The sequence below is a fragment of the Anser brachyrhynchus genome, assembly GCF_964034855.1.
Source record: "Anser brachyrhynchus genome assembly, chromosome: 3".
Classification (NCBI taxonomy): Eukaryota; Metazoa; Chordata; class Aves; order Anseriformes; family Anatidae; genus Anser; species Anser brachyrhynchus.
The window spans coordinates 123,494,460-123,516,195 of NC_137696.1; the positions used below are offsets into that span (position 1 = coordinate 123,494,460).

The window sequence follows — 21,736 nt, forward strand, 5'->3', positions numbered from 1 at the left end:
GTGCGGACACGAGTTGGCTGTGCCTGTGGCCTGTGTGGGTTGAAGTGGATTGGAGTGTGTCTCCTAGAGACCTTTATGTAACACACTTCCACAGTTAGGATTTTCGTGTTTATTTCGTCCTTTTTCTGATATTATATCTGTTCTCAGTACAGAACGTATTATACTGGACCTGGTTTGAATAGTGGTTTAAGTGCTGATAAAGTACAAAATGCTGAATCTGAGATTGATCACGTAACTCGACTCCTTCCAGTTCTGCACTAAGACTATTTAGACAATCATAATTGTTATTTACATAATTATGTACTGTTCATTTCTCTGGAAATAGCACTCAGATAATGAACAGCTATTCAGTATTTTGTTTTCATTGAGGGTGTGGCCTTGGCCTTTATTTACTACATACTATTTAAACACTGCTCAGAAGACAATTATGAATATTTATGCTAGATTTCTACATTGTTTGCTACCGTAGTATCTAAATCCTTTCTTCTCAGCATGTCTTCTATGGTCTGAGGAAGATAGGAGATAATTTTAGAAGATAGTTTGTTATATTCTGAAGATACGGGATGATCTGAAGGAGTCTGACCAAGGAGAATTTCACCCCCAGTTGTCCCAGTCCTCATAATGTTGCTATGAGATGTAGAGAGTACAATCCCAACCTTTTGATGGGCAATTAAGCTCAAAAAGTGTATTTATCACTGGTAAACTTAAAAAAAACAAACAACAACAAATAAAAAACGGGGTTCTGTCCTGGTCACTGGCCTTCAGTTGTCCATGCTGTTACGCTGGAAGCACAGCCCCTGGCCAAAGGACAGTAGCATACAATGACTTGGCCCGTTTTAGGAAATTCCCATGTGTCAGAATTTGGGTGCACCATTTTGTATGATGCAGTATGGATGTCTACTGATTTTAGGTTTGCAACTTGAGACACTTGGAACCTCAGCTTTTTTTGTTTGTGTTGCTTCACACCATAAAGCTGCGCGTATTCACAGTGCTACTGCTCTTGACGAAAGAAAAGCTCTGAGTGTTTTTCAGATTGAGGTTTTTGACAGGTACTTACAAAAAGAGAAACAGAAATGAAGGGCTTGACTTCATCTTAGTGTGCTCTATGGCCAAGGCCAAAGTAAAATCGAATCTCTCAGGTCTGTACTCATTTAATTTAACCACAAAACTCTTGTCTGTTTGGCTCTGTGTGTTTTGCACTAGGTGAGATGGGGTCCTGCAGAGCACTGCCTCCTGTAGTGCAAACCTCTGACTCATCTCTGAAGAAGTCTGCCCTACTCGCTGCACGAGGGGAGGTCCTCTTCAAAACATAACACACAGTTATGCAGCTAAAATGGTGTTGGTATGCAAAAACACAAAGGTGCTGAAAGAGTTAGACACCTAAATATTCTTGTGGATCTGGATTGTAGTAATCTCTGCAGCTCCCATAGACTTCTGTGACTGTTTAGTGGGTTATACATACGAATATTTTTTCATCCTTCCAAGTATTCATGGATTACAGAAGTATGCATTATTTCTGGTGATCCTGTTCATCACCGCGCCCTGAGAAGTTATTGTTTTGTTAGAGAGGACAACATGCTGGTCAAATCACCTTTCATTTAGACAGCTATTCCATAGCCAGCACGTCTGTCAAAATTTGTCTGTAGCAAACAGATTTGGATATTTTTCTATATGATTTCATTTTTGACGCAGTGACGCTCATTCGTTTTTTGGGTTACAGTTTCTTGTCAGCTCGCTCACAGTGGGAGATGATATAAATACCTGGGTAGAAATTCATCCTCTGAAGTTCCTCTATTAATCCATGCCGTCAGGGATGCTTCTTATCTATGTCACCTTGTGAATGGTGCAGGTGAGAAAATGGAGCACGAAAGCTTTCCATTCAAATCGAGTTTTCTGTAAAAATACTAGGTGATATTTTTAGACACCTTGGCTATCTAACTCTTTATAAGTGATGCCCTTGTGTATAACGTACACCTGCCTGGTGCTTGCCTATCGCCACGTTGGTGCCTGTCTGTGCCTAGAAGTGATCGTGAGCATGAATATACCAACAGTCCATGTCTTGCTAGCATGGTTTATTAATCAGATCTAATTCATTGCACTCATTGGGAATTCCCTGTGAACACTTCAAAGCACTCGCTGCAGATATTTCCTTGCTAGCATGTGATTCCTGGTGTGTTAGTTACTGTCATGTGGCTAGAAGACTTCTTGAATCTGCAGAGTGCCTCATTTGTGATGAATAAAGCTGCACAGACGCGGGAGTCTTTAGACACTGATAGCTGGTTGAGAACTGTGTTAATTGCTGTGTTACGCTGGGGGAAGCTGTGCTTCTCCAGCTCTTAATCAAAGGACCACAGCCCCTCAGAGGGAAACATCCTGCAGACTTACGAGAGAGGTACCGAAGTAGTTTATATTGAAGTAAGCAAAACCAGATTATCGTACAAAACCCTCGTTTTACTCTTTCAGTTAGCTTTTTAATTAGGTACTGACTGCTGGGGGGAATTGGTTCTCGCCCGGCTCTGCCTGCATGCAGTGACTTGTCCCCATCAGCTGAGTGTGAATGGATTGGGTATGGGGGTTTTGCAATCCCATAGCCCCCCTTCTCGTGTCTTGCAAGCCAGCGTACTAACCTCTTGGTTACGCAGGAGGTAGAAGTCGAGTTTTCATTCTGTTTCCAGGAAAAGAGCGTTTAGAAGATGAAAAAAGAAAGGTAAGACTGTTGGGAAGGCAACAGCTTGGGTTGCAGGAAGAACATGTCTGTGTGCACTCAGAGGTGGTCGTCTCCAGATAAATCCAGTTTACGTGCTGGCAACTGATGTTATTGACAAAAAATCCCTTCTCCAGTTTCTTACCTTCCCCAGAAGACAGATCTTCCTGCAGTTCCTGGCTCTTGGATTTAATGTAAAATGGCTCTCAATGGGAATGTGGCAACAAAATGTAATTTAGACCTCTCTGAAACATCTCAAAACGTCCTTGCTTGTGTGTGCAAAAGCCATTTATGGATTATTACCGTGGAGTATTGTAAGTGTAACAGAGGAAGGAGTATTTTTAGGTTAGGTAAAAACCTTTGTGCCAGGCTGCAACAGCATCAGTATCTTGTCAAGGCTTTTGTATTACGAGTAGTTAATCCATCACCTTGGGTTTCTGTGACATACCTTATGCTTCCATCCTCGACTTTTCACAAACTCTACAGAATGAACTGTTTTGGGGGTGGATCAGGGTAGAGAGGAGAGCTTTGTGTTTCTTGGAGAGCTGCTCAGGTTAATCCTGGAGAGCCAGAAGCTGCCCGAGTTTTCTTCCTTTCAGAGCGCTTCAGATGCATGTTATCACACATTAACTTATCTTGATTAATTCTGCAAAAGATATGGGAGCAGTTCCCTCGAGTTCTTAGGAAAATGAGAGGGCCGTCCTATCTCACCATCATCCTCTCTTGGCGTCAGAGTGTCTGTCTGCTGGCATTACTTTGAGCCAAGGAAATTGCTTGACATCACTTCAGTTTCTGAATATCGAGACAACGGGAGGTTGGCACTGGGAGGGTGAATTCTGCAGCCAGTTTTCATCCATCGGATGGTATAGATCATGTTGACGTGCTTTATTGCTTTCACCGAATCCTCGAGGTAGACTTCCCCAGGTGAAGTAACAGCAATTTCAAGGCAGGATGCTGACCAAGTTCAGCATTTTCTTCTCTTTTTTTTTGGCAGAGATGGGTGGATACTATGCTCCTGAGCATAAGTTTTCTGATTATGGTTACTGTAGGAGAAGAGATCTGAATGTTTTTCGGGCTCTCAAGTGGATCCTCTTCTGCACAACGTAAGGAAATTAATTTACACCATATAAAAAGTCAGTTTCAGACTGATTTTGGTACACTGGTATTGTGTACAGATAGTGGCTATAGGTTGATGTAAATGATGCCTGTTAAAGACAGAGGTAATTAAAATGTGTGACTTCTGCCTCATTTTATTTGATGGAAGCTTTTGAACAAATTCAAATAGCCTAGTTTCTGGTAGGGAAACTTCTGAATTGAGCACGAAATGCCTTTTTTTTTTTTTCTTTCATCAAAAAAATCTTTTTCAGATGGTTTAGACTCGTGCTTTGATCAAAAAACAAGTCGCCGATCAGATTATTGAAATTTGCAAAAGGCCCCACGCTATTTTTCCAAAGGAGGAAAAAAAAAAAAGATATTTTAGGAAGTTCATTCTGAGTTTTGTTTCTTCAGCCACCAGCTCAAAGCCAGGCTTTGCCAAACAGATTCCCCCCGAAATGGCCGTTGTCTGGCTTTTCTTCTTTATTTTTTCTTTTCGTTTTTGTTGTTCTTTGACAAGGCTATCTTAGTAGTGTCAAAAAGGACCTCGCTTAACCAAAACAGCAGCAGTCAACAATATCCAGTCTCTGATCAGTGTTTTCCTCCCGAGACTTGCCTGAGTTTATTTTGCCATTCTTGAGAGCCGGTTGCTTTCACAGTCGACTCTGCCTTTGATATTACAGCAAAGTAAAGCTTCTAAATTTGGCCTGGCTGTGTTTTCTTTTTGAGCATTTTCTGGACAAGTGTTTCAGCTCTTCCTTTCCTGTTCTGTCTGATATCTAGGGATAAACACACCCGGACGCATGCACATACACACGCTGGGTTATCCAGAGCGCTGTACATAATGCTGCTGTCTGTTTCGTGTAATTAGGGTCTTAAAATCATCGTTTCATTCCAGTTGGGTTTTCAAGAAATATTTGACATTTTTGGTGCTGTTAACTGTAGTTCTTGTCTCACCCAGTGATCATTTCAGCCTCTGAACTTGCATGTCTGTGGGCAAAAGTCTGCATGTGAGATGCCTTGCTCATGAAGTTTTTAACATTTGATTGCAGGGACTTGTTCCTCCTCTGAACATCCCCTTGCTCCTTCTTGAGGTGAACTAAAGCAATGAAGGTGCTTAGAACGCATTAAAAAAAAATCCAGCAAGATTTTCTTCCCGCTAAAACTTTTAACAAAACAGTTATTTTGATTTTATGTACAGACTTCCATATTTTCATGTTATTACAGGGGATTAGAGCAAGTAAGTTTTTTTATTATTATAGAAGATTTTAAAAAGAAATGGCAGAGTGACAGAGAGAAATGCTAATATATCTACATCATCCTGTTGAAAATTTTACTCAATAGCAGTAAAAGTAACCCAACCCATGGATGTAGGGAAATATTCTTCTCATGTCCTCTTAAATGAGGAAATTAAGTCAGGTGTAAGAGTAAAATGTATGAGGAGCATCTTAATTTTAAATCAGAATTTTAGGAGCTTTTTTGTTTACCTAACAGGAAGGTCCTGCTTACACTAGAGAAGCAAAACACGGATTGTAGCTTCAGTGGCTGGTGTTCATTTTGTATCTCAAGATGGTTTTCTGTGTCGGTAGGTAGGTCTGTAGTCACCCGGAAAGTTGCTATGTCTGAAGATCTTGTGTGCTTTTCAAAACGAGACTGGACTGTCCTTTTAAAATTGACCCAAAATACCTTGTCCTGGAAGAAATTGTTTAAACTTATTTAATGACCATGCTCCTCCTGGCTTTATTTCCTTACCGTGAACAAGGCTGGATTGGGTTTTGGTGCTTCAGAAAGGCAATAATAGATGGCCTGCAGTCATATTGCAATACTGATTTATATTGAGGGCTGGGGAAGAGCATAAGAGCCTGTCCATGGATGGTCAAACTGTGCCAGTAGATGTCAAAAATACAACATCCATATATATGTATGGATGTATGATCATGGCAGCGCTGCTTGCACACCAGGGTGGTCTCTGAAGAGGATTTAGTAAGAGAATTTAGGAACCTCAATTGTATCTTCCGCAAGATTAGAAGAAAACAAGTTAAATTTGTAAAGTCCCTTTTATTAGATCGACGTGCTGCTGTGCTGTTGAGTCCGTCTGACTTGCGGATGGCAGTGTTTTAACAAGGCGTAACTCCAGTTTTATACAGGGTGGAGACTGAGGCACCCGTAAATGAAGCCGTATGTGGGCAGGCGATGGAGAGATAGGAGATAAACTGAGGTCCTGGGAGCCCGTCTCGTCTGCGCACAAAGAAACTGGGGTGGAATGACAGAAGAAACGTAAAGAGAAGGAAGGAGCAGCGAAGAGGGAATGAAATGCGAAGGAAACCGTGGAAGAAAAATGTTAATATGCCACCATAATTTCCATATGCATGTCCTTTTGCCTTCTAATTGGTTTTGCTCGCGAGGGGAATATTTCTGTCTTTAATTTAATACAGACTGCTATTTAACCGCTGAGATGTTTTAAAATGTACGGCATCCGGGGTGTGTCAAAGGAAGAGATCAGTTTATATTGAGGATACAGAAGATTACAAGTAGTCTTTCGTGCTCCCAAAAATCCTATCGTGAAACTTTTCCCAAAACTTCAACCTTTTGTATTACAAGCAATTATGAGAAATACTTGAGGCTTTTTTTTTTTTCCCCTTTTACTTAAGCAAGTTTAATTTTTACTGCCAGTCTTGGTGGTGTCTGTTCTGGAGAGTAGCAGGAAAAGCTGATAAGGGCATAGGACAGAAATCTTTGTGCTTATCTCACTGCAACACATGGAGCTGAGAGTGCATCCTTTTCCTGTCCTAGGACAGGAGACGTAAACTGACCATCTCCTGACAGCAGTGACTTCAAACAGAGCCTCTAACGTCTAGAGTGTATGAATCTTCTCTCAACTTCAGAGGCCAGCTAGGTGAAAGTGGGTCACTGGCTGTTTAGAAAGCTGCTTTTGTGCCAGAAAAAAAAAAATATTCTGATAACTGCTAGGTCAATAGACAACTCTGTAGACATTGTGGTGTTTTTGTGTTTTTTTCCAAAGGGCATAAATTCAGCATGACTCCTGATTGTTTGTTTAGACTTCTACCAGAAGGTGAAATAAGTAAAAATGCATTTAACTGATTATTCTACCGGTGTTACAAAAACCAGGGTTGTGCTATCAAATTTGGAACCGAGGTCAGACGAAAATTGTCCTCAAAGACGGGGTTACTTGGGCAGAGAGTGTTGTTGTACAGCACAAGTTGTCTTTTATGTATTGTCTTTATTTGACCTAGAAATGAAGGGTCCGAGTAAAAGGGGATGTGAATTGGAGCAAAGAGAACCTTCCACCAGGACTGCCCAAGCTTTGGCATGAGTGGATCTCAGGATCTCAGCCAGGGTCCGCGCTGTGACTAGATGAGTAAGTGATGCATGGAAAAGCACTCACACAGCTAGGAATTGCTTAGACCAGCTTCCTTCTGTTAGGCTTAGTAGTTAGGTTTCATTCCTAATTTTCTCCATGAAGCTAGGCACAAGAAGTCCCAGCTTGCAGCTTTTTTCCTGGGAAATATATGTCGGTGGCCAAAGCCCGGGACTGGAAATCCAGGAACAAAAAAACAGGAGTCCCTACATCAAATATTGATGCTCCCCAACTGGGGGCAAACCGCTTCGCTGCTCTCCGGGCCTTGGTGTCCCCACTGACAGAACAGTCCGAGTACTCCGTGATGATGCCAAGTTCAACATAGAAGATCACAGTGGGAAAGACGTTTGGAAGTGCACGGTATTTCTTTGCTAACGAACTGCCTGCCTGGCAAGCCAGCACGGTGGCTGTGCTCTGAAGTCTACCTTCAGGTAAGCGTGGCGCCAGATCTTCAATTACCCACGGGACTCCTGCAGTTTGCCCAGGTTTGACAGCAGTGCAGTACGCTGCCACATCAGCCGAAGGGCGCTGCCCTATTATTTGAACACTTATTTATTGCTACGACGCTGGCAGGCCTTGCTAAGAGCAAGTCTCCTCGTCTGTTTCATGCGTTAACTCTGAGGCCCGACAAAGGCTGAAGAAATAGGCATGATCTCACCCTTTCCCTTTGTTTCAGGATGCAGAACGGTTCCTCCAGATTGATTGATTTTTGATTATTTTTTTTTTAACAGTCACTCCTGGTAGATGTGAGAGCATTAAATCTCAAAGCTTTTCAGCTTCAGTCTGGAATTTGAGGTTTGCTACATTCCTTAATCTCAGCTCGTGGTCACATAACTTTGATACAGGCTGGCTTGACGGGAAAACCAGCAAGCTTTTATCTCTTCCCTCCCTCCAATCAGCTATGTTTCTGTCCCAGCAAACCCCAGATAACTTCCTAAATGCTGTTCAGATAGTACAAAGTGGCTTTAGGACCCTTCAGTGGCAGGATGAATGGGATCCCTAGAGTAGTATGATTAATCTCATTAAAATCTCAACTTTCTAGTTCTCTTCCAGTCCCCATGAATCAGATGCAAATTGTACCCCGCAGAGTTGGCTAATCTGTCATCTCTAGCAGACTGTCAGCTACCTGTCCAGGCCTTCTCTCCTGGTATTTAAAAAATCATCTTGGAAACTTTCGTGTACTTATCTGTCTTGTATTGATACCAGCTCTCCAGGATTCGTATTATTTCCAGCTCTGCTTTAAAGACAAAAGCACAACTGATTGCAAAGTCTTCTGAGGCACTGCAAATCTGAGACCAGATTAAATTCGTTGAGACTACGCTTTTCGTTCTGCCTTCGAACTAGCGATGGACCAAAGGTGCCAATCCTGACGGTTTTGATTTCAGGGGCGCTGAGGCCGATGTGAAAAGCGGAGCAGCTTGCTCTGAGAGCTCAGCTCCAGGCTTGTACCCACATCCCCTTTCCTTCATACAGCAAAACCGCAAGCTGGTCTGGGATCTCCACACCCAGTGCAAGGGAGAGCACACCGCACCTTGTGCACAGCTCACCCTTCCCCTAGACTTTGCAAAATTAGATCAGCTTCCTCTCTGTGAATCAGTTTCACCTTCTGCTCTAGCACAGTTACGCGGCGTCCGCTTAGGTGGTGCGGTGTAAACCGGGGCAGAAAATGCAAGCCAGAAATTTGAGCAGTGATCGTACCCGACCTTCTCTGCTTGGACCTTTGTTACTTGTACTTCTGTGCAGGTTTCCCTCCTCCACAGCAGTTTGGTCCTCTTTAAATCCAACACTGATACAGCATTTCGAGGCTTTCCCATAGGAGGGATGCTATTTTTTTTTTCCGCTTCGAGTTTTATTAACTAGTCAATAATCCTTGTGTAAGGAAACTTGCCCTTGGCTCTCCAATCCGAAGCAAAAAATCAAGTAGCTGTTGGTTCAGCAGAAATACCCGTCCTCTCACGAGGAGCCTGACTCGCAGCTGTAATTTATCGCCCTTCCTCCACATCGCTTGGCCACCGGTACAGGTTTCGCTAACTCCTGTTGCGTGTTGCAGAGCTCAGGGAGGCCGTCATTCATCTCGCAAGCTACCCGGGCTTCAGCAGCGCCGTAGGAGCCGTTGTTACGTGAGTCGCATCAGCTTTTCCGTGCCCCGGGACATTTGGGAAGCTAACCCCACTGTCTTCCAGCCGCCTGCCAGAGATTTCATGACTGTCGGTAAATTCCTTAGTTACTTGAGAAGCCGTTGCTATAGGAAATGTCCTTTTCGGCGTGTTTGTACTGGCTTGTCTAAATGAGTGTCAGTAGCGGCATCTGACTGGGCAAAAAAAACCTGTCAGTATCTGCCTTCTGATGTTAACATTGGCAGCAGCCTCTTGTAACTGTTGCAGGGAAGTAGCTCCAGTGGCCAAATTCTTTCAAAACGCAGATATTACCTGCCTGAACATTTAACTCTTTCCTGAGATCCCTGAATCTCGCCCTGTTCTGTTTCCAGGCTGTTGGCCACCATCTTCTAAGGAGAAGATGCGTGGTGGTCTGGAACCGTTACTCACTTGTAGGGTGTAATTATTAATTCCTCTCTTCTGGGTTTCTGTGTGTTAGGTTTCTTTTCACAGGAGGTAAGTTTTTGTTAGGGACCTTAAGGACTCGTCAAACCCATCGCTTTTTCTGTAGGTGGGATCAGCTCTGCTTGTGTCATTCGCGAGGGATGTGTTTAAGAAACCAACAAATGAGTGCCTGTCTTAGGAAAACCCCCACCGACTGCACAATCTGTGTGTTTGCCTAAACATAGGAAGATTTCCAACTCTTAAACCGCATCTTTGTTGATACTATTTAAGATCTTTATTTCTTTGTCATGGGGAGTAGAACATAAGAGATGAGTCTGCTGTTTTCTTCCTCCCCTTTACATGAAGGTTTCTCCAGAAGTCATAAACCCCAAATCATACCTTCCTACTGCTAGTCTTACTTAGTGTTTTTATAGCTTCTGGCATGCCAGACAGAGATGTGGCTGGCAAGCTTTCAGCTTTTTTCAGTCATGAGCCTAAATTACCAGCTTTCTACTCAGAACAAGTTCGATGTGGCCAGCCCTTGCTGTGAATCAGGGGAAGGCTTAGACTGAACCCATAGTGCGGCATCTTTACCACTGCCCTGGCCCAAAACCGGCAGATTGTTGCTGTCTGGCCTTCCCTCTGAAGGTATCTTAGGGAGCTGAAGCAATATTAAGTGACTTTTCCAGTTTAGAAAGTGGTGTGCAGAGTGGGGGAAGATGCCGTATTGGGTAGGGCAGGTTGGAAGGAAAGCTTGCTCTGGTTTTGTCTTAACGTCGGTTGAGTTGCGGGATATGGCTTTGCTGATATAACTTGGTCCTCCTTTGCCCTCCTAGGTCCTGGTGACCAGTCACCCACATACATAAATTCCGTTCCAAGCTCAGCTTTGATGTGAACAAGCTATTTCTCTCCAGAACAACCTCCTTGCACACTTTTGGAGATAGTTTGTGCCAGGGATCCTTTCTAGTCCTACAAGATGGCCAAGACTGAGCCAGATCTGGCTCCCTCCTCCGTACATAGCCCTCCAGTACCATTCCAGCGGTCTCTAATCTCCCAGACATGCCCGAATCCCTTCTGAGGATGCACAGCAGGCACCCTCAGTGTCACGTCAGGAAAGCAGAGGTCCACTGGGGCTGTTTCGTGCAACGTTTAACAGGGTTTGGAGGGGGCTTTGCAGCATGCAGAGAGCTCTGCTCCTGTAGTTACACCCTTACTAGTTTAAAGCTAGCTTGAAGGCACGGACATGAGAAGTGTAACAAGGATTCCCAGGGCAGCATCCTATGGTGAACTCCTCCTGAACCGAAGCAAGCATATAAATCAAAGTTTGTACTTTTTAACTACTGTAGACGTGAGCAGAGCATATGGGCGAGACTATTAAAGAGAAGAGAATACGGTCTCTCTCCGGAGACTTGAATCTGTCCTAGTGACTCCAGGCGTAACAGGATATACAAATGGTTCTGTTTCGCTGCTTTGTTTTAATGTTGATTTGTTTGTAGTCTGCCTGAGATATTAATTGGTGTTTTACAAGTATAAAGACAAAGGTGTCTGCCCTGAAGAACTCCCTAACAAAAACCACTACTGTACAGCATTACTGCACAGTCAAATTTGCTGCCTAATGAACCAATCGCTTTGATAAAATCTCTACCTCCTGGTGAATTCTCTGCTTTGATTTTCCCCTCGACTCCCATCTTGTTTTACACCTCACTTTGTTTTCTCTTTCTCTCAGCTTTAAATTTGGGGGGTGGTTTGCGCTCTAATCAACGTTTTATGGCGTAGCTCCTGGAAAGGAAGTGAATCACCGCTTTCATTAGGAACAAACAAAGTTGGTCTGGTGTTGCAACTGCGTGGATATAAAAACTGAGAAATTGGAAGACCCTGGCCTGACACGGAATTTTAAGAGGGGAATAGCTCTGCGACGTTAGCTTTTAATCCCTTCAACACGCTGCGGTTGATAACAGGTTGGAACATGGATGTCAGTTCCTTTGCGATGTTCGTATCCAGCAAAATAGTTGAACAGTGGCTCCTTTTTAGCGATGTCTTGGCTTCTTACCACCTATGACTTCGCGTGGATTTTTTTTTTTCCTTCGAGAGGTGTTGATTGCTGCAAAAATGGTCGTGTTAATGGTTGCAGTCTGCATCTTACCCTCGCCAGTTCTGTTTGTCTATTGTTGCCTCCTTTGCAGAGGTGCTTATTTCTGCAGCAGGGGTGGCAGAATAGACACTGACCACTTCTCATGTGCCTCAGCACAACGTCAGCCAGTTGCTTTAAACTGTCTCCATTGGTGGTTTTTGCTGTCGCTATTGTTTTCCTGGTTCTCGCTTAGCCCCACTCGCATGCTAAGTCAACACCTACCTTTTAGCACAAATCATGTCCTCGTGAAGGAGATGAGATGTGCCTGAGAAACCTTGGAGATAGCAGCCTTCCAAATATTATGTCCCTACTCTTTGTGAAAATAAATGGTTGCGTGAAGAGGAAAGGCAAACTGTTTTCCCAGCTGGGCTCGGCTGTATTATTAGACATCAGAGAATCCACGCGGAGGGAAGCCGTTACGAGTGTCGTAACCACAGGAACGGCTTCGGTCACGACTTGCACTTCATTACATACGGGGTCGTCCAGCCACAAGATGCAAAGCCGCAGGAAGCCAAGCTGCTTCGCTGAGGGTTAACTGCAAGTATTCCATGCAGCTTGGATCCCGGGGCAGCCGTGACCTTCGTCTGGGCTTGGAACGACGGCTTTAAAGCCTCGGTGGCTCCACCTCCCAGCTTTTCTTATGGCATTAAGCACAGGGTAACGAAGGGAAGAAAGAAAACTGAGCTGGCGTTGCTGAGTCACCGCTGAGGTTCGAGGCTGGCTGACTTGTTGGTGGAGCTCTGCTCGGGATGGGGGGGACCACCCAGCTTCTGCAGGTAGCAGGAGGGATTAGCAGAGGGCTCACGTAATGAAAGGAGAGAGCAGGAGGATGATTGACTGCAAAGAAGTAAATCCAAAGCAGAAAGCAGCTTTTATGGGCGGATTGTTAGAGAGTCTAATTGGGGAAAATTAAATCTTTTAAAGCTTCTGCTCTTGCTCAATGTTAGGCCACTCAGCGCAGGGGTCTTTTTTCCTCCTTTTTCTACACCCTTTCAGTACTCAACATCAAGCAAGCAGTAATTTCTGGGCTTTCTTAGGACATCCAGGTGAGTTAGTCCAAGTCTTCCTTCAAGGATTTGAGACCCCAACCAATGCCACATCCCCCTTAGCAGCTTCTTAGGACGTGGCTGAGGGACTGGAGGCAGCAGCTGGGGCTTGTGCTGTTTGCCTTTGCATCTTCTCTTACTCCTAGACAGCAGAATATTGGGAACAAGTGAAACACTGGAAACAAATTGATTTCTCCTTTAATTTGATGTTTCCTCCTGAATCTCCTCTTCATCTTGCTGCTTATTCCTGGAGCAGTTTGCTATTAAGCTGTGATAAGCATCCCATTCCCATTCCTTTTTCAGAGCTCCCGTGCCAGGAGACGTTCCAGCTTGGAACACGCACGCTCCCTGCGGGATCGCCTACCTGATAATTATTTGTATTGTTTTGTACCCACTCATAGCTTTAACCTGCAAGTCCCTTGAGGCACAGGTTCTGTGTTTTGTGTGGTTCACCGGGCAACCGCAGCGCACTTCGCTTCCCCTAGGGCATTACATAAAGTGTTAATAAGAAAATCCTAGGAAATCTATTTGGAATTACAGACACAGGGATTTTCTCTTTGTCATTTTTAACATTACCACTAAATCTTTATGCAGCACCATGAAGCTAATGCTTAGCATAATGAAAGACGCGTGTCTTTATAATTTTGACCTGTGTGAACTCTAGAAGTAAGGATCACCAAAAGAAAAAAGAAGGTGAGGATGAAGAGAACCAGCAAAGAAGGGTGTGAAATGAAGTGAAGGCTGTGGCTCACAAGGTGCAGAAGCTGAAGGCAGGCAGGAAAAGCAGAGCTGAAGCACGAAGGTCAGCCACGGAAAGCAAGCCAAAGGAAACGAAGTCTGATGAGGGCTTGGAAGGTGGAGAGTGAGGCTTTCTAATCCCAGAGGAGGAAGGTGATGTAAACCCAAGAGCAGCCTGGACAGATAAAGATGTGAAACAAAAACCAGCTAAATGTTTGCACCTCTAATGCTTGGAAGATCAGAGCTCTTTGAGCTCTTACAGCAGAAAAGTTAAGACCATGACCATGAGGGTGCAGATTATCTCAACGTCATAGGGCTGTCTGTCAGTTTTGAAGCCCAGTACTTGTCTTCTTCACTTGGATAGTGAGGATTTTCTTTGGCATTGCAGTAGGCTTTGGTAACATAGATAATGTACGTGCTGATCTAAGCTGTTCTCTCCTTAAACAGCTTGCTTACACAGGTTAAAACGTGAGTTGTTTCGTAGGTTGATGGAGCCAGAGTTCTGCCCAAAACTGCAGATTTCACAAACTGACCACGAAAAGCCATCATCTTTGTTACAGGTCACAGCGTACGTGCTCTGTCTTGCTCAGACTACGAGGCTGGGCAAGTCGTGCTGGCACTTGCAGTCCCCATGGATTACCCATAAAGGAGCGTCAACTGCTTCGTGACAAGTTTTCCACCTGCTTTGTGGCTGAAATAATCTGCCTGTTCACTGGCCTGCGCTCAGTAGGGACCATCTTAATGAGGTGTTTCGAGAAAGATCAGCTACTGCTGGAACTGAAATGAGCATTTCAGAGTGTGGTCACTGCTGATATAGTCAAGGGTGAGATGTGTGGAGGTTATTCACATGCTTTTTCCCTTCTCTTTCCTGAAGGCTGTTCCTCCTCCGTACATCTCAAGTGCCGTCTTTCTTCTTCCAGATAACCACTCCAAACTGATTCTTCCTCCTCTTTTGCCCTTTGTCCATCCTTCTTTTTTGCTCCCTTAGCTCCCTGAGTCCCCATGAAGGGAGAAGCCTGCTTCATGTATTTAAGAAACACTTGTTCGGTTGCTTTGACACCTAATAGCTGACTTACTTTTCAGTACCAAGGGGACAGAGACAGCCTTGAAGGGGATGCCCAGGGCTCTTTCCACTTTCTGTCAACTGTGCAAAGGGCTGAAATACCTGTCATGTAGTAGGAAGCCTCAGGACTAGGAAATATTTTGCTTCTTTGAGAAATAAGAGGGCTTCCCCTCGATTGCTGCCGTTCCCTTCTATCTGCTGTGGAGTGTGCGAATGAACACCCAAGAGCAAAGGTTCTGTCCTTGCCTCCTCGAGCTTTTTTTTCCACCCCAAATGATGTCACACATGAAGTTTGTGTTGCGTCTTGCTCATGGGTACAGTCATTCCGTCTTTCCTTCCTTTGATACTCCTGTTGCCAAAGTCAATTTAGATCCAAATTACAAGCTTTTCACTTCCGATTCTGAAACTTACTGGTGGTGGTCTGCTGTGTAAATACTTACTAATGGCAATGTTAACGAATTTGGTAAAAATAGCAAAGCCTGTAAATCCAAATGAACTCAGAACACCGTATGTCTTCTTTAAAGCACTCTCTTCACCTTTGCTTTTCTGCTGCTTGGGGTATAACGCGTGCCTCCAGGAACTTGGAAGCTAACGTTGCAGGCGAGTGCAGAACAATACAAGTCTCTGCAGAAACGCTGCTCTGATAATTTTGCTTTTTTGGCCTACATTTCTCAGTGGTTATTATTTGTTAATTATGTTATATAGCGCTCACATGTGGGCTAATTGCTTCCCCGGAGAGCCTCCAGTAAAATGATGGACAGAACAAGGGCAGGATGTTACACCTAGCAGATAGAAAGAGGGTAAGGTAGGACACGGGCAGTATGGTTAGTCAAACACTTCTGTCTGCGTCTGAGAACGGAGCAGCTTTAGGAAGGACACTGTGGATGAGTTGGGTTAGTGCGTGGGGTGAAGGACGGGTGCTAATTGGAATCGATCCGCAAGGAAGCACCAAAACTAAAGGCAGCAACGAAGAAAAAATGCCAAAAATTATGAAAGAAGACTGCAGGGAGATTGAATGTAGCTTGTTTATAGAGGAGATGGAATGCAGAGCTGTACCGTGTGAATCCTTGAAAGCAAGAACAAGATCCATATGAACTGTAGCAACACAGCATGAGTGATACTCATTGGAAAGACAAAACCCATCCCTCACACAAACTCTTTTCTTCAAACCCTTATAGATGGGAGAGAAGCAAAAGGCGCATGCGCATCCGTGGGGTTGTATGTCAGATTTGAGCTCTCTTATTCTTGCTGTTTGTCATCTTTGCTGGTATTTATGGTCTGCGCTGCTCGAAATTGCCATGTTCTGATTCATTTTCCTGTGCTGCAAATACTTCTTCACACCTGCTTCAAGGAAAGGAACCCGGTCCTGACGAAGGCACGCTTAACAAATAAGTGACTAAAAGTGACACAAGGAGGGATTTCTCAGCAGCTCCTCTGCCACTGCTTGTGCTGAAAAACAGGAAATATCTGTGCCCTTGCACGGAGCAAGCTTGATTTTGATCCGTGGATCAGCTGTCCAGCGTATCACCCTTTCAAAGCAAAGCAGCGGAAAAGTTTTAAGAGCGTGTGTTCCTTTTGAGAAGCATTTTCTAGTGGGAGGATGGAAGGATTGAAGGTTTGGCCATTTAAATTGTGTCTGTTTTGAATGCTTGTAGAAAGACTGTTTATACACAAATGTTACTTTCTACATTTATTGTTAAAAAAGAGATAGAATTGAGGTTTTACATAGGTAGGAATTCTCTTCAGATTTCAGAATGCAGAGTATCCTTTGCCAGAAGCCAAACCGTGATGCTCATTTTGCTTGCTCTTAGAGCTGCTACCAGGACTGCTTTCTCTCTGGGTATCTCCAATGGTTTTTATGGTGTCCTATCTCTCAGTGACTTGTCTCAGCATTTCAAATCTTCATACTCCTTGCTAATGCCTTTGTTTGTATTCGCAGTGTGGCTGGCTGAGCCCACTTGTTACTTCTCCTCTGGTCTATTCAGATCCTTCTGTATCTGTGTGGAGTAGGAGGGAATCCTGAAGCTGATAATCAAGAAGGGTCTGGTCTTTGAGTCCTGATTAGAAAGGATTAACAGCAGCTGCCTGTGCCACATATTACAAAGGTCTAACGAAGACTGCCTCGGGAATGATGTGACAGTAGTGAAACAACCACATGAAGAAGGCTTTGGTTATTTCTGCTGCTACCTGGATATTGCTTACACTACTGGAATGATTGTCCTGGACGTCTGAAGGCATTGGCATTTAGCGTGTGGCTGCGGGATGAAAAGATCAACACTGATTTGGTTGTAATGCTGCCCGCTCCTTTAAAATACTACATTTGAAAGTCTCTTAGTGATTTGCTTATACATGGTTATATTGCAGGAGAGACAAAAACTGTGATGTGTTTGTTCCCTGTTAAGTGTCACAGCTGCAAAACACCGTCAGGTGAGTGGAAAAGCACTTTCAGCGCTCATGTAGTGCCTTGCACATCTGGGATGCCTCTCTCAAGGATCTCAAAGTACTTCATAAACACTTAACGAAACTTGTAGCTCTGCTGCAAGTTTCGTAGAGCTGATAAGGCATGTTTTGCCCTTTTTTTTTTTTTTGATAGCTTGTGCCATAAGTGGGGAGAATAACTTCTGCAGGGTTTCCCACCAGCTCTGTTTTGTAGCTGGGAAGAGAACTTGGGAAACGTGACCTTCCCAGTCCTGTGCTCGCTTTGCCGGACCATACTTCCTCTGTTATTCAAGGTGAGAACAGAACGGTTAGAATTGATTTAGATGCTTCTGGGAAGATGAAGTCACTCTGTTTGTATCTTTGTACCGTGCCAATAGAGAGATCCTAAGGGAAATCTCTTCCTTTAGTTTTGTTTACATTCAGTCTAACACACAGATGTAATTTGCAAGGAAATGGAAAGGAAGAGAGGTTTTGCTGGCCTCAGCAGTGTAGCTAGAGCAAAATGAGATGTCACAAGGATATCTAAGTGTCTCTCTTTCAAGATATAAAAAGGATTTTTCTTCTCTGCGGTGTGATTTTTTTCTTTTAACTCTTTCCCTGTGTGCCTTCAGTCTTCCACACCTCTCGTGCATTTTCTCTCATTCTCCTGTAGCCTGTTACGGGCTGCCTTCTGCTCAAGGATTTTACTCACTGTGTTTATTTGCGAAAACGTGCTTTTTTTTCCTGAAAAGTGTGAGAACAGTAGGAGGAAGTTTGTGTGCTCTGTGCAACACGGTATCAGGGTTCCCAAGCTGACATTGGAAATACAGGTGGTGTGACTGCCCGTGTTGTGAGTGCTGGTGCCGTAGGACTGTCCGGGACCTGATAATGACAGCTGCAATGAATCCCCATGGCTATCGTTGTAATCAAGTCTCTGGCCAAAATCTAATCCCTTGCACTTTTTGCAACCCTGTTGCTTCCTGTTACGCTGTTGTCTTCAGGCTGAAGGCAAAACCTGGCCGAGTGTTGGAGCTTATTGCTCGGCTCCTGGTTCATTGATGGGAACAGGCTGGGATCCAACGCGTCGTACGGCAGTAGGACTGTTGTATGACAAGCAAATGGTATTTTGGATGCCTAGGGATTGCATTCAGTGAGCGACATAGCGGCTTTCTACTTCACAGCAGCAGTAATGTGTGAATTATAAAAATAAATGGGAACGCTAAAATCGGCCACTTGCTGAGATACGGGATGAGCTTTTGGCAGAAATGTAAAGGAGAATTACAAGGCAGCCTGGGAGAAGTTGGATGCCGTTTCCGCTGAATTTAAACCCAAAATAAAAAATGGAGTCAGCAGACATGATGCAAATGTACTTGAAAACCAAGCACCTGTGGATTTGTAGGGTAGAAAGTTATTGCTGTTATATGGTAGTAATACGTCCTCGCTAGGATGCAGAGCCTCTGTCCTTGCAGGTTTTCATGACTCAGCCAGAAAAGACCCAGCTGACCTGATCTCGTGCTGGCCGTAGTCCTGCTCCACGCCGGAGGCTGGATGAGGACCTCCAGAGGTCACTTCCAATCAAGGTTTCTATGAATAACCCCGAATCATTCGGAGCAGAGATTTACTGCAATAAAATCCCTTGCCTTTTTTAGTTGTAGCGAAGCAGTCCTCCCGCTCTTTCCTTTGTAGCTGCAGATGGAGGCAGGTGTAGCAAACACAGTTCCTCGTAATTCCCCAGGGAAAACCGATATTTTTTTTATAGGTTTTTTCCTTGTCCCTTTTCTGTTAGTTACTTCCCAGCCTCTCTCCTTGTCCTTCCTGGGTAAGAGGCAGAGCTGGTGGTTTGTGTAGTACAGTAGTTAAATCAGCTGTGATCTTGCAGTTGGGTTTTTCAACGTATTCTGACACCAAGTTTATTTTAATGGGGTTGAACGGGAAAGTTTTTCTGGGTAGTAATTGGCGTTTGTCCTTTGAAAAAGTGCTGTCATGTTCTGCAGCCCGCCTAGGTGTTAGACATTCGGGATTTCCATTTTGTTTCCTAAAGGTGGATTCCTTGCTCTCTCTCGGCACTCAGGATAAAAAGTAGTGCAATTAAAACTCAGTGTGGCTGTGGGAGGTGTCCTGGTGACTGCAATACCACGGACAGCAAAAGAAGGAAATGACAGGGCACCTGAATTTTTAGCAGTTCTTCTTTCTGAATTTCATGTTTGTTTGCTTTTTTTTCCATCTCTTTCACTAAAATCATCTTTTATTATCGGAAGTCAAATTGCATCAATTGCTTTTTTTTTTTTTTAAAGCATTAGGGGGCTGTAAGATGCTTCTTGAGTACAGATACCCCATTTTCTTTTCCAAGCAAGGATTAACTCCACCTAATGCTTTCCTGATAGTTGTCACAGGTTTGTTGTAGTGGTTGAGACTCCCAGTGGTTGAGGCTTCGTGTAGACGCTGATAGATTTGTTCTTCTGGCAAAATTTTATGTCAGTAGTTTACACCTGCTGCCTCTCATCCTCTTCATCAAAGGACAGGGAAATTTCTCCCTTTTCTCTTTGCAGCAGCCCTTTCTATATTAGAAATATGTTGTCATTAGCTCTTCGTAAGATGCTGTCTGCAGTGTACCGAGCTCAATTAGGTGAACTGAAAATGGTAGAGCCCATTCTTATGCCAGAATTGACTTCAGAACTGATGGTACGTGGCCTTCTTTCTGCACATATTTAGTTTAATCCTGCTTAAACTCATCATGCTACAAGTCTTTGTTCACTCTCTTGCCCGTTTGATCCCAATCCAAATGTTTATGCTTATGGCTAACGTTACGTTGTCAACTCCTTACAGCGAGCCTCTGTCATCCTTAACGTCTGCAAAGCTCCAGAGTGATTCCTCGGTAATAATCTGCTGTGCTGCTCTCTAGACCTGCGTTGGAAAGATACGGGGATGCCCCCAGTTCCTCCTGTCAAGTTTTGTATCCTGCACAGGGCTCCTACTGGTGCTGCTCTCCGGTGGAGCAGCAGGAATAGGGCAGGATTATATTAATCGTGTTGTTACGGATTCTTAACGAGAAAGTAACTCATCGCTGCAATTCACTCCGACTCCGCAAAGGTGGCCTTGCATTTTAAAGCCGTGGATGGTCGTGTGATTGCCTTGCAGCTCAGGCTAGATGTTTAGCCTGTCCTTACTTCATCTAGTCTATTTTCTGTAATTTAAGTGAGAATCTACTAAAATTGCAGTTTAGCTTTATTCTGCCTCTACGCTCCATTCTTCGGTACTTCTCCTTTTGTGTCATTTTGTCAATTTGTGCTAACAAAATGACTTGTGAAATGGTACACCCTCATTTGCAAACGAGGAAGCAAAGGCATGTGAAATTACTCGGCTTAAGTAACTGTAGTTCATACGTGGCAGTTATTAGACTGTATAGTAGTGTGGTTTTTTTTTTTTTTGATTCCTCTATTTTAAGGTTTAAGTGCTAGGAAAGAAACACCTGCAGTGAAGAGGAGGAAATTTTATTGAATTAATCCACATTGCAACCTACTTCTGTTGCTTATGTATAGCACCCTTTATTTCTGCTGATTTGTTGCATCTTGCTTTTCCTCCTAGAGTAACGTGCGGATGCGTTCGTTGATTTTTGGAGTTTAATTCTTCAGCCTAAGGTCTTAAATCTCCAGTTTGGGTTTTGAACTCATTTATTTCATGAGGTGTCTAGGTACCGTTCTACTTTGGGCTTCTACTGTTGCTAAACATTTTTCATGTTTGAATGTGAATCTTTTTCTGTATATAATAGGCCATAATCCCATATTTTTTTCCTTCACTAAGTAACTATGTGGGAAAGATGCTCTGAGAGTACAGTGCCGTAGAGATGCAATCCTGATCCTGCAGGAATTAAGGGAACCAGGATTTCACTCTATAAGTTTAGTGTGCTGACTTAATGATTAAATCACCATTGTGTGTAAAAGTGAAGAAAGCGTGCAGGAACAACAACAACAAAAAAAACTAACCTGTGAGTACTTAGCGCTTTATTTTTCCATACATTCAGCCGATTGCATAAACAGATGATGTTTACTGGGGACTTCTGGCTATAATTGACCCTCATCTTTTCCTGTGCACTTCCCAGCCTCTCCTTGAATTTTCCTATTGTTTCCTCTTAATCACTCCACGCTTAACTCTGCTTTAAGCAGTGCTTTTCTCCTGCTTGGGACCGTCCTACCAACTCTCTACAGACTTGCATTCCCAAGTCTTCTTTTAACTTGATCTTCTCAGCCTGAATTCGTTTGCAGTTGTGGAACTCGTGATGAGGATGAAGACATCTCCAAAGGCCAATCTTCTGGCCTCCCACCAGTTGTAGCAGGATTGCTCTTTTTCTTTTACCTGGTCATCAGGAACGGAGCAGGAATGGTTCTTCGTCTTTCATCCTGTATAATTCATTGCGTTTTGGAGGTTGCGGAAACACGGTGCTCACTTACGTACGCGTGTCTTATTTTTGGAACTGCATAAACTGCAACTCTCCTGTTGAGAGGTTAGAGAAGAAAAACATGTTTAGAGTTCAGCGGTGTTCCCATGGCTACTTAGACAGGTACATCACGGGAGGGGGAACACTGCTGGCATGTAACAGCCCTTGCAGGTGATTTATGGCTTTA

The 21,736-nt window shown here is 43.8% G+C and overlaps 1 protein-coding gene and 1 long non-coding RNA gene across 4 annotated transcripts in view; both read left to right on the plus strand.

The window, feature by feature from the left end:
* Positions 1-21,736, plus strand: part of PINX1 (PIN2 (TERF1) interacting telomerase inhibitor 1) — a 60,055-nt gene that overhangs the window by 32,478 nt on the left and 5,841 nt on the right. The gene's annotated exons all lie outside the window — the stretch shown is intronic.
* LOC308192482 lies at positions 1,856-19,185 on the plus strand. Its single transcript, XR_013948835.1, has 2 exons — positions 1,856-7,178; positions 7,284-19,185. It is a non-coding gene; the product is annotated as an uncharacterized lncRNA (long non-coding RNA).